Below are 10,122 nucleotides of genomic sequence, written 5' to 3'. Positions count from 1 at the left end.
ATCCTAATGGCTACCATGACTCTGCTAAGTACATCTCTGCACTCTGTTTAGGATTCACAGATTAGGACTGCTCCTGTTTAAGTGTACGCTCTTTGATTTGCAGAGCACTCAGACTACCAGGGTAGTCACTGAGATTTTGAATTAATGCCTAGAAAACAGGCCTAGAGACTTGGTGAGATATGCCAGGAATTCTACCAGAAATAAGTTTACTCACATGGTAAATGATACTGTTCATGGGATTTTCATCAGCAGTGAAACCTTCAAAGAAGTTACGTAAGGATAAGTCAATTCTCTCCTTACTTTCTTTCATTTTCTTCTATCTCCCTACAGTTCATGTCACTTGCCATGTGTTAGTGTCTCCCTCCTTTGTTCTGTATTTTCCTAATTCAGTTCTTGTTGTCAGCTTGTTATTGTAGTTATCTTAGTTTCTGAGTGATCCTTTCTGGTGTTTAATATCTGTGAATCATTAGCATCAGTTTGGTGTGATAAAACTGATGTTCCATATTCTCTACCTAAGCCACTGTTTGTAATATAGGAGGCAGACAGTTAAGTCTGAGCCATTTTGCTTCTTTTACTTCCCCGCTTAGTGCACAAGAGTCTTCATGTTCACAGCTGTAGCTGTGCAGGATTCTTCTATGCTGCTGGAACTTCACCTCTGCTGACTCAGCCTGCGTGACAGGGAGGGGGCCCAGAGAGATGTCAGAGCCTGGGGCAGCAGTGGGACATGGAGGTGAGAGGATCTGCTGGTACCAGCAGAGAAGAGAGAGCACAATCTATCTGTGCATGCAGTCTCTCCTCCTTCCCTGCTGGTACCAGCGCATTCTCCTTACTCAGGTTCAGGCTGGTGCCAGCATTTTCTTTTTTTTTTTGTTTTGCACAAAATAATTTGTTTTTCTACATAGTTAAAACAAAGGTCATACCAGCTGTTAGAGCTGAGGGACACCTGTTAGTGGGAGCCTTTTCAAAGGCATGGCTTTGAGCTGTGTCCCCTTTCTGTCCCTGTCACAGAAAGGCCAGAAGGAACAGTTACAGGAGAGTCTTTCAGTATGCTGTTGACCAGCGTGTTATTGAGTCCAGCCTGCCTGGTCACATAATGCAGACTTAACAGAAGGCCAGTGTATCTAGGGAAAAGAGGACCTAAGTGAGAGATTCTTGAGGAAAAGAGAAGTTTCTTATCTAGAAAATTAATTCTTGTTTGGAAGTGTATTTTCCTTTCAGCCGGGGACTATTCTAGGTGTTCATATCTTTTCACAAAGATACATATGGTGTATTTTCTTCCTATTCAGTCACTTGCGTAGCAGCCGGATCCTGTAAATCCTTTGTTCACGACAGACAAGTAAGTATTGTACTCATGCAAGCTTTTCAAAACTCTGCTGTGCATTTTTTTTGCCACCAAACTGCGGATCTGTGGCAGGTCTTGACAGTGTTCAGGTATCTTCTTGAGTTCACAAAATAGCATACAGTGATGCTTCATGCGAGGCCAGGCAGAGATTCCAGAGGTATGTGGCCCTGAAAGCGTTAGTGCTCCCTATGAAAGAAAATGGGAATAGTTTCTGAGTGCGTAAAGCAAACTGATGTACTGGTCTAAATAAGGCCAGCAGCAGACATTATTGCAGCAGTGTAGGAAACAACATGTGTAGGTATCAGCTGCTCCATTGGAAAGCCTGGTCTAGGATGGTGAAGCAGTCTCACAGGGCTTCAGAGCTGGCAAACTGACAGCATAGGAATTTCTGCTGAGGAGGCTAGGCTTGTACAGAACAATGTGGTTTTTCTTGTAGTTTCTCAGTTGCAGAGCCCAAAAAGTTGCCTGTTTTCCAGTTTTACAAGAGTGGTGGCTGGAGAAGTATGGAGACTATGTAGGGCTGGAACAGTGGGACGGAACAGAAGTGGTGTATGGCTGAAAATTCATAGGTTGGAAAAATAAATAACGCAATGCAATCATTTCCAATATTTTTATTGTCAGGATAGTTTCAGGTTGGGACATTTCTTGCCTGCTGACAGTAGGTGACTGATAAAGTACCCTTTGCTTTTCCCATTGAGATTGGAATGAGATTGGGCCAAATGGTTGCTAATCTAACAGTGGGGTTCCACTACAATGTACAAAAGGGCCAGTTACAGACTCTTTATTGGGGTGAAATTTGGAGGAATAGAGACTTAGCAATAGTTGAGTTGTGTGTGAAGCTTCAAGGCCATGCTATTTGTATCATAGTTGTTATAAAATCACTATTTTTCTTGGTGTTTAAAAAAAGGATCAGTTAAGTTGAACAGACCTCAGGTACCATGACAGCACAGGGGTTTGTCGACTTGCAGGGGAGAGATTTCATAGTTGTCAAACCCACTTCATTCGGTAGAGAAATCTGAATTTTTACTGGGTTTTATCTTTTCTGCCTATTTTACACCTAACTACATGTTTCTTGTCCTGAAGAATATTTATTATGTTCCTCTTAGCAGCTTTTGGGAACAGAGAAAAGCTGCTACTTTATGGCTGTAAGTCTTGCTGGTGCATGTACTCTGGTTCTGTGCTTGCAGATAGCTTCAGCAGGGCTGTCTGCCTGCAGGGAGTTAAACACATCCCCCGCAGAACTGGAGGCTGCATTTGCTTATTGCCCATCTCTTCAGCATTTGCACGTCTTGCTGTCTTCTTACTGCTGATTGGGAACGGGCTTCAATGTACTGCTCCCTCCTCCTGGGAAGTTCTTTGTTCGTGCTGGATATAAAAGCCTTCTTCAGTTAATAACCCGGACGTTTTAGGAGTATAAATAGTGAAATGTATCTGTTCCAAAGTGTATTTATTTAGCAAAACACGTCACTGAGAAACTTGCCTGTGGGGGGGGTGTGCGGGAGGGCACAGGTGCTGTGTGCGGGTGCCTCCCCAGCTGGGGTGGCTGTGGGTGGGCAGGGTGGCCCACCCTGAGGAGCAGCTGTGCACCCCTCGTTGGCGGGCATTGGGCACAGCTGTGCGGGGCTAGTGTCCAGGCACGTGCGGTGCCCCTGGATGGACTCGCTCGTGCTGGATGTCTGAGTAGGCAAGGAATATTTGGCCGTGCTGCTGAAGTCGTGGGTTTTGGGCTGTGGTTGTGGTAAGTCCTCAAGCAGCACTTGGGGGGTTTGGGGGGGGATTGGTGGCAGAGCCTCCTGAGGTGAGCTGAGGCTGTGCTTCACCTCGGGGAGGGCTTGGTGAGAGACCGGCTGTGTCTGTGGCTCCTGTGAGCTTGGGGCCCTTGTTTTCTCTGCCTACTCGTGAATGCAGGGAAAAATGGAGTGCAAGTTGTCTTTACCCATGACTAACACCAGCCACGGGCAGCCACCAGCCAGCTGTACCCATGGTTTATCCTGGGGTCGGGATATTTTCCTTGGAAGAGATGTGGCTTTGCCAGCCCCACCCCGTGGCCCCCTGAGGCACAGGTAGCCTCAGGCTCAGCTCCTGGAGGTGGGGTGCCTTGCTGTTCTTAAACCTTTAGCAGTTATGCTTCCAAGCTCTCTTTCACAGAGGTCTTGTTGGAGGTCTTGTTATAATTCTGGTTTTCAAAAGAAATAACAATGCTTTCCCTCATTTGTTTTAGATTTTTGCTTGAAATTTTTATGAAACACGGGACAGAAGGAATTAGTCTCCTGGTCTTATCAGAAAGAATCGTTGCCTGTTGCAATTCCTTTTCCAATGAAAGTGACGTTAGTTGAAAAACATAGTGGTGTTTTAGAGTAGGTTGTTAAATAAAAGACATAGTTCTAGACTGTTTGGGGTTTTTGCTGCTTTGCTATACGGGTCTGCTAGAAAATTCATCTTTGTCCTTAAATCTAACATACTGTGCTGCTCTGCCTGGGCTAGTGGGCTGTCTGCTTGAAATTCCTAGCAAAACACTACAAGGGTTTAGCAGCACCAAACCAGCTAAAGTTGATTCCAGTTGAGCTTTGTTTCCTAAATAGCATGCTTTGTAATGTGAGCATTTAAATGATGCCAAATGAGCTCTGAAGATAGCATCTCGTGGGTAACAAATGGTAGCTCATGTTGCTGTGGTGATTATGGTTAGTCCAGAGAATCTGCTAGGGTGGGCAAGTGCTGGGGTTAAATACCTTTGCATCTAGCATTTCTGCGTTTATTTGGGTTTTGTTTATGGCCTCAAATTTTGCACCTTCAAATTAAAACTCTTCTTTCAGCTTAAAAATAAACTTCTCTTTGCAATGTGGAGTTGAAGGAAACTCAATTACAGTCTGACCAAGAAATTGAGCGTCATTACGAATGCAAACTACGTTGTTCTTTCTGGTGCTGTTACCTGGAATTAGATGGATTGAGTGATTATGGGGTGTGCAGTGCTGCCAGAAAATATCTGCTCCCAGGGGGTCTTTCACACTGGTGGGTCTGGACTAGTTTTTCAGTCCTTGCAAAATAATGTTTTGGAAAAAGTTCATGAACTGACCTGGTTAAAGCAGGTGTAATAAGGCATGACTTAGGAGAAGGTGTTTTTCCTCTGTGAAAATCTCTAGTATCAGAAGAAATTAATGCAGCCAGTTTAACAAAGTCTGAGAGGTTTTGTCAGAGGATGGGGCTGGAACAAATCATTAGGGTCTCTGTAAATCAGGATGCCCTAGGTTGTGTAATGCTGAAGAAATTCCTGAAACTATGTCAAGGCCTAAGAGTGGCACCATAATCATACTCTGTAAGTGCAATGTTGTCTCCTTCCTTATGGTTTACATACGTGTTTACGTGCATTTACTTCGCTATATGACAGATCTGCAGTAAGGTCCTTGAGAATTTGTTACCCTCATGAGTAGCCAGCCCAGAGTTCTTTGTGTGGTGGTGCACCAGCAGTAATCTCTTGAATTACAAGAATAAATGGACTGTGAGTTGTGTGTGTCTTTCTAGCATCGTTGGGATCATTTCTACTTTCAGTAAGTGTTGACACTGTAGTGAGAACAGCAGTTGTCTGCAAATGTTTGCAGGAGAAGATTAATTTCTGCGTTTTCCTTCTTCTTCTAGTGGAGATACACATCGGCCTGCAGCGTCATAGTGTCTGCTGAAGAGGTTCCTTGCACTAGAGGCGGTGTCCCCAGAAAAGGTAGTAAGAACAATTTTCACTGTATAATTCAGCTACAGTTTTTGTTTCAAAATGTGAACCCTGCCTATGAGTTAATGACAGTGAAGGCACTCTCTGCCTCATAGGAATACAAGTCTTTGCTGTATCCCTCCAGTCTTCACTGAAATCTCAACATCACAAGCTCTCTCAAACAATTCTTCAGCTCTTGCATCATATTATGTGGTTAAAAATGTAATACTGAGAATTCCTAGTTGTTAAGCATTTTGAGAGGGGATAAGTATCCTACACGAGGTCTACAAAACTGATTTACAGGGAAGGGAATGTGCTCTACGTATAGTCATCACTGGAAAGTCTACATACTACACTTAGATATTACATGTGTCTCTCTTCTGCTACTGCCAAAATCAGTTTTGTATTTGAGCATAAGGGAAAATTCAGACCTGCCACACATAAGAACTTTAGCTCTTACACAGTTATGGTAGAAGGTAGGTATTATTATTTGTTACTGTCCTGAAGCTTGACTAACCCCAAGATAAATTGCTCATAACTCTGCCTTGTTCAAAATCATTGTGTTAGGAGGTATAATATAAAATCCCACTGTCTAACTCTAGTATGAAGTCTTGTTATGACTACATTCTCGAGCAACGTACTACAGGGCCAAGAGGCACGCTTCACGACAGAGAAACTAGTACAATTTGCCTGCCTACCTAGCTTTTTACATACTGCATTGCACAGCAGTTTTTGCCATCCTTAAATTCTCCCGTTCTCCTTTGCTGCAGAGTAGCACTTTGCCTTAAGCCAGCTCTCCCTTTTCATCTTGCTTGCCTCTTGCCCAGAATGCAGGAATTCTCTAGTAACAAAGCCAGGTGAAAGGGGAAAGGTGTTCGGGTTTTTTGGAGGTGGGAGTGGGAGATGGTGAGAGCTAGTTTAAACTAGAGAAAACTGTGCCAAGAAGCAAAAGGAGGTAAAGGAAAGCTGTGAAGTTCAGCATAATCAGTAGGGACATCTGACCTGTCTAGTCTGGCTGAGGCTGGAGCAAGAAAGCATGGTTTTGTATTAAAGAAAGATTTCTCAGTTTATGAGCTAGTAAATTAACTCTTGGCATGCTTGCAACATAGTTGTAGGCAGAAAAGAAACAGCCTGCTTTGAAGGTATATTTACTGACAGCTCAAAATCTGCTTCTCTCCACTGCCTATCTTTTGAGTTATTGTTACTTACTTGTCTGAGGGAGAGCAGTGTTTATTCCTGTTGAGGCTGCAGACTTGACTAAAGGAATTTACAAATAAGAGCTGAGTGGAGGTATTGCATTTTCTTTTCGTTTTGGTATTTAGCACAGAAGTATTTCTCATGGTCCATGGCTATGGTTCCTACATGTTTTCTCACCCCTTAAAGGATAACAATAATAATGGTGGTATGCATGTAGTAGTAAGAAACCTACGCAAGGTTGAAGGCTCCGTGTGATAAAGACTGTGCAAGGCTAAATGAAAAAGCAGTACATAGACCTGACCAGGAAAGTAATTTATCTTCCTTCGCAGCTATAATATAAAGAGCTTGCCAGCTCAGTTTTTCAGATTCTGGATTATAGTGTGTGTATTCTGCCCAGATTTGGAGTTTAACTGGATGTCTACAATGTTTTTTTATTTGGGAGGCACTGGAATGTGAAGATGCCATGCCATGCCATGGTGAGTATCTTTAACCTGCTCACAAATGGGATACAAAACTGATCACAGAATGATAGGGGTTGGGAGGGACTCTGGAGATTAAATGGAATAAATGATGCAGCGCTAAGTGTAAGAATTGATGTGTGATACTGCCACTTAAAAACCCACTATGAGATTGGAGGGAAGGTGCCTCTGTGTGTATTTGAGTTGCTTCAGTTTGCAACTGGATTCTACCACCTTCTTTGCACTTGTCCTTGTGAATAGCCTTAACATTGTTTAATGGGTACAGCAATGTTCTCTGAGTTTATTGGGTTAAATGAGGCCTGTGTTTGAGGACAGTTCCACATTCACTTGCATCAGATACGATAACCTCATGCCTTAGTTAGATGTCGGTGGAGGATGGTTATACTGGACCTAGAGGTCCTACCTGCTCTTTCCCTGCACATACTGTTATGCAATGACCTGTCTTGTCCTATGCAGTAATTCCCAGACTTACTAGTTCTAACAAGCATTATGCATGCCAGTGAGCAAATGTAGGATTCATTCTTTCCATGCCTATGGCCTGTTTGTCCATTTTGCCTTAATGGTTTTGAAATCTTTTGTAATACTGGAAAGTCTCTAGATTTAGAAACAGTGAATCTGTCTTTAGGCGTTCGTGGGTTTTGCCCTTCTTGGAAATGATGTTATTCTTCTGATTTCTTAACTTGTCTTTTCAGTTGCTTTGCAAACCTCTGATTTGGACTTTCTGCTCAGGCATTGATACAGTAAAACAGATTGCAAAGTACATCTTGTCCTCTCAAAGAAAATGTTGGTGTTACAGAGTCACAGGCAGCCAAATTACAGAGCTGTTATGTTGCATACTACTCTTAGCCTTTGAAGAGGGCTTTGAACTAAAGCAACATGTGAAATGCAAAGGAGCATTTGCTCCAGACCATCGTTAGCTGCTTTTTTTTTTTTTTTTTTTGTTACTGATCTTCTAGGTGGCTTTTTTTTCCCCTAAAATGATTATACATGCGGGGAATGTGATGCCGCACTTCTTCCCCACTCGCTTTTGCACAAAGGGGACATGGAGACATACATTTGCTACTTTTTCAGATCTTACTGTGACAGAATTCTTTTGCTCTTCTCTCAGGAGCATATGTTGATGCTAAAATGGATGCATCACATCCATCCTTTAAGTTTTCCTCTCAAAACTTCTTCCCACCCCCCTGCCCGTTGAGTGTTTTCCAGCTTGTATTTCTTTGTTTGCTCCTGATTCTTTTGTTTGACCCTTCTTCAAGCCAAGGACATCCATGTGTCAAAGTTCTCTCTGATGCTGGGGAGGATGGATTTGTCAGACAAAGACTGAATGGTTTGTGATACGACAAAAGGAGAATGTTCCTAGAAAAATAATGAAGAAGCTGGATTAGCTTTCAGTGTTACAGTTGTAACACTGTCACTTGGCCTTGAAATCCTCAAAAATTCCTTGTCTGTAGCTCTGTGGGTTTTTTCGGTCTCTTTTGCTGTGTTGCAAGATTCTGAGATACTGTGTATACAATTTCATGAGTGTGTTTTTGTTTTGCATTAGCAGCAAATACGTTCACTGTGAACGTAGTCAGAGGTGCTGAGGTACTCCAAGTAACAAAGGGAGGCCGGACACAAAACCGCAGTCTGGCTGGCAGCGTGTAGAGATAGTGCTCTCCTATTCTTCCAGAGTGATGTGTTTATGAGGTGATAAATATCAGGAATTGGAGCACAACGAAAGAAATTTCTTTTTGTAAGAATTTGTTGTAATTTGGTCTTCAGTCAGCAGGATAAAACAGACTCTTCACTCTCTAAGATGGTTTTGCAAAGCAACCACTGCATTTCTTAGTGCTTTTAGAGTCTTGTATATTCTATGAATAAACAACCTGTCCAGTTATTTTTCCCACAAGTTTTTTTCAAGAAAACGTATTTTGTTTTTCAAGTAAAAGAAATGTAGCTATATTCTTTCCTGGTTCTGTGCAGTAACTGCCCCCACATTGTGCAAAAACTGCCTCTCCTTTTTCTTTCCTCTTCCTGTCTATATTTGAACCTGTCGTTTTGGCTAAGTACTGCAAATCTATAGATGGTGTAAAGCGCGTTACGTTGCTTGCCCATATAGCTTCTCCTCGTATTTTTCCTGTCTTTTAAGCAGAAGACAAAGCAAATCAGTCCTGACTACTGACGAATGACAAGGTGTTGAAATAAGTCAGCTTGGCACATCACGTACTCGTTGTTGGTGTGTTACAGGGTTGCATTACCAAGCGATAAGCAGGATATATATCTGGAATTTGGACTCACCCATTGTTTACGTGCTTATTTTTTGTCACTCTTCCTTCTTCCTTTGTAATTCCTCTTCTTCATGTCTAGATGTGAAAAACACTGATATCCAGTATAATTGATACTCAGTGTAATATCCAGCCAGGTATTAAGGAGAGGAGTTTTGAGGAGGGAGGCTCACAAAATGCAAAGTAGCTTCTAGCACATAAGGGTGTGGACTTTTGGGAACAGGTAGGCTTTAGGCTGGAAAACACTCTTCTTTTTCCCCTCCCTCAGTTCTTCTCTTGGTTTCTTTCTCGTTGGTAATCCCTCTTGCCATTTGCTGCAACCGGAGTTCTCTTTCTGCCCCTATTTCTTCTCTAAAGCTTGTCTAGACTTGTATTTACATGTGAAATATCAACATACGTTATTTATCCTTTGCTTTAAAATTGGTAAAGCCTTTGTCTAAACAAGATGTGGTACCTACTGGTTCTTGCCAAAATGACCATATTAAAGACCTGGTTTCAAATAGAACTTTAACTGTACCTACCTAATGTGTACTAAGGTCTATTTTGCCATAGAGATTGTGGCCTTTGGAAAGTGAGTATTGAATTCGATATCTCAAAGTGTTCAAATCAACTGGTTGTGCCTTGGTTTTCAAGATGCATTTGTCAAAACTGAACAGGTATTTGAGGTATGTTAGTCTCTTAAGAGGGGCAAAAAAAGCAGGTGTGCACTTCTTTCCTCTTTGACCTGGCAAAGATTAGGTCCTTTCCTGTTCCACTCAGTTTCTCTTAGTCTTTCTAAGAAAATAAGATGGAGAATTGTTTTCTGGAAAAAGTTTTATTATCAAATTATTCCTGTACAGCATTTTTACCCTTGGTAAGGTAATACAGATATATGTATGCACTCGCTTGGAATTCAGTTCCACCAAAAAAAAGAAAATCAGCAAACAACACCTTTAGTGCAAATTAATGCCTTAGATTATATGGATTTTCTGTCTTTTTTCCTTTATGCATGTTTTCCTCTCGGAGTGCTCTCCAAGTTCATCTTTGAATGAGGGAAAATTGTGCTTGTTACAAAAATAGGTAGCATTTCAATTTCTAGACAAGCATCAGTTTTACAGTACAGTGGGAGGTAATTTATCAACCTCTAAAGTCCGTATTTCT

The sequence above is a fragment of the Gavia stellata genome, chromosome 26 (genome assembly GCF_030936135.1).
Source record: "Gavia stellata isolate bGavSte3 chromosome 26, bGavSte3.hap2, whole genome shotgun sequence".
Lineage (NCBI taxonomy): Eukaryota > Metazoa > Chordata > Aves > Gaviiformes > Gaviidae > Gavia > Gavia stellata.
The sequence above is the reverse complement of the archived record's forward strand: the minus strand, read 5'-3'. Positions refer to the sequence as shown.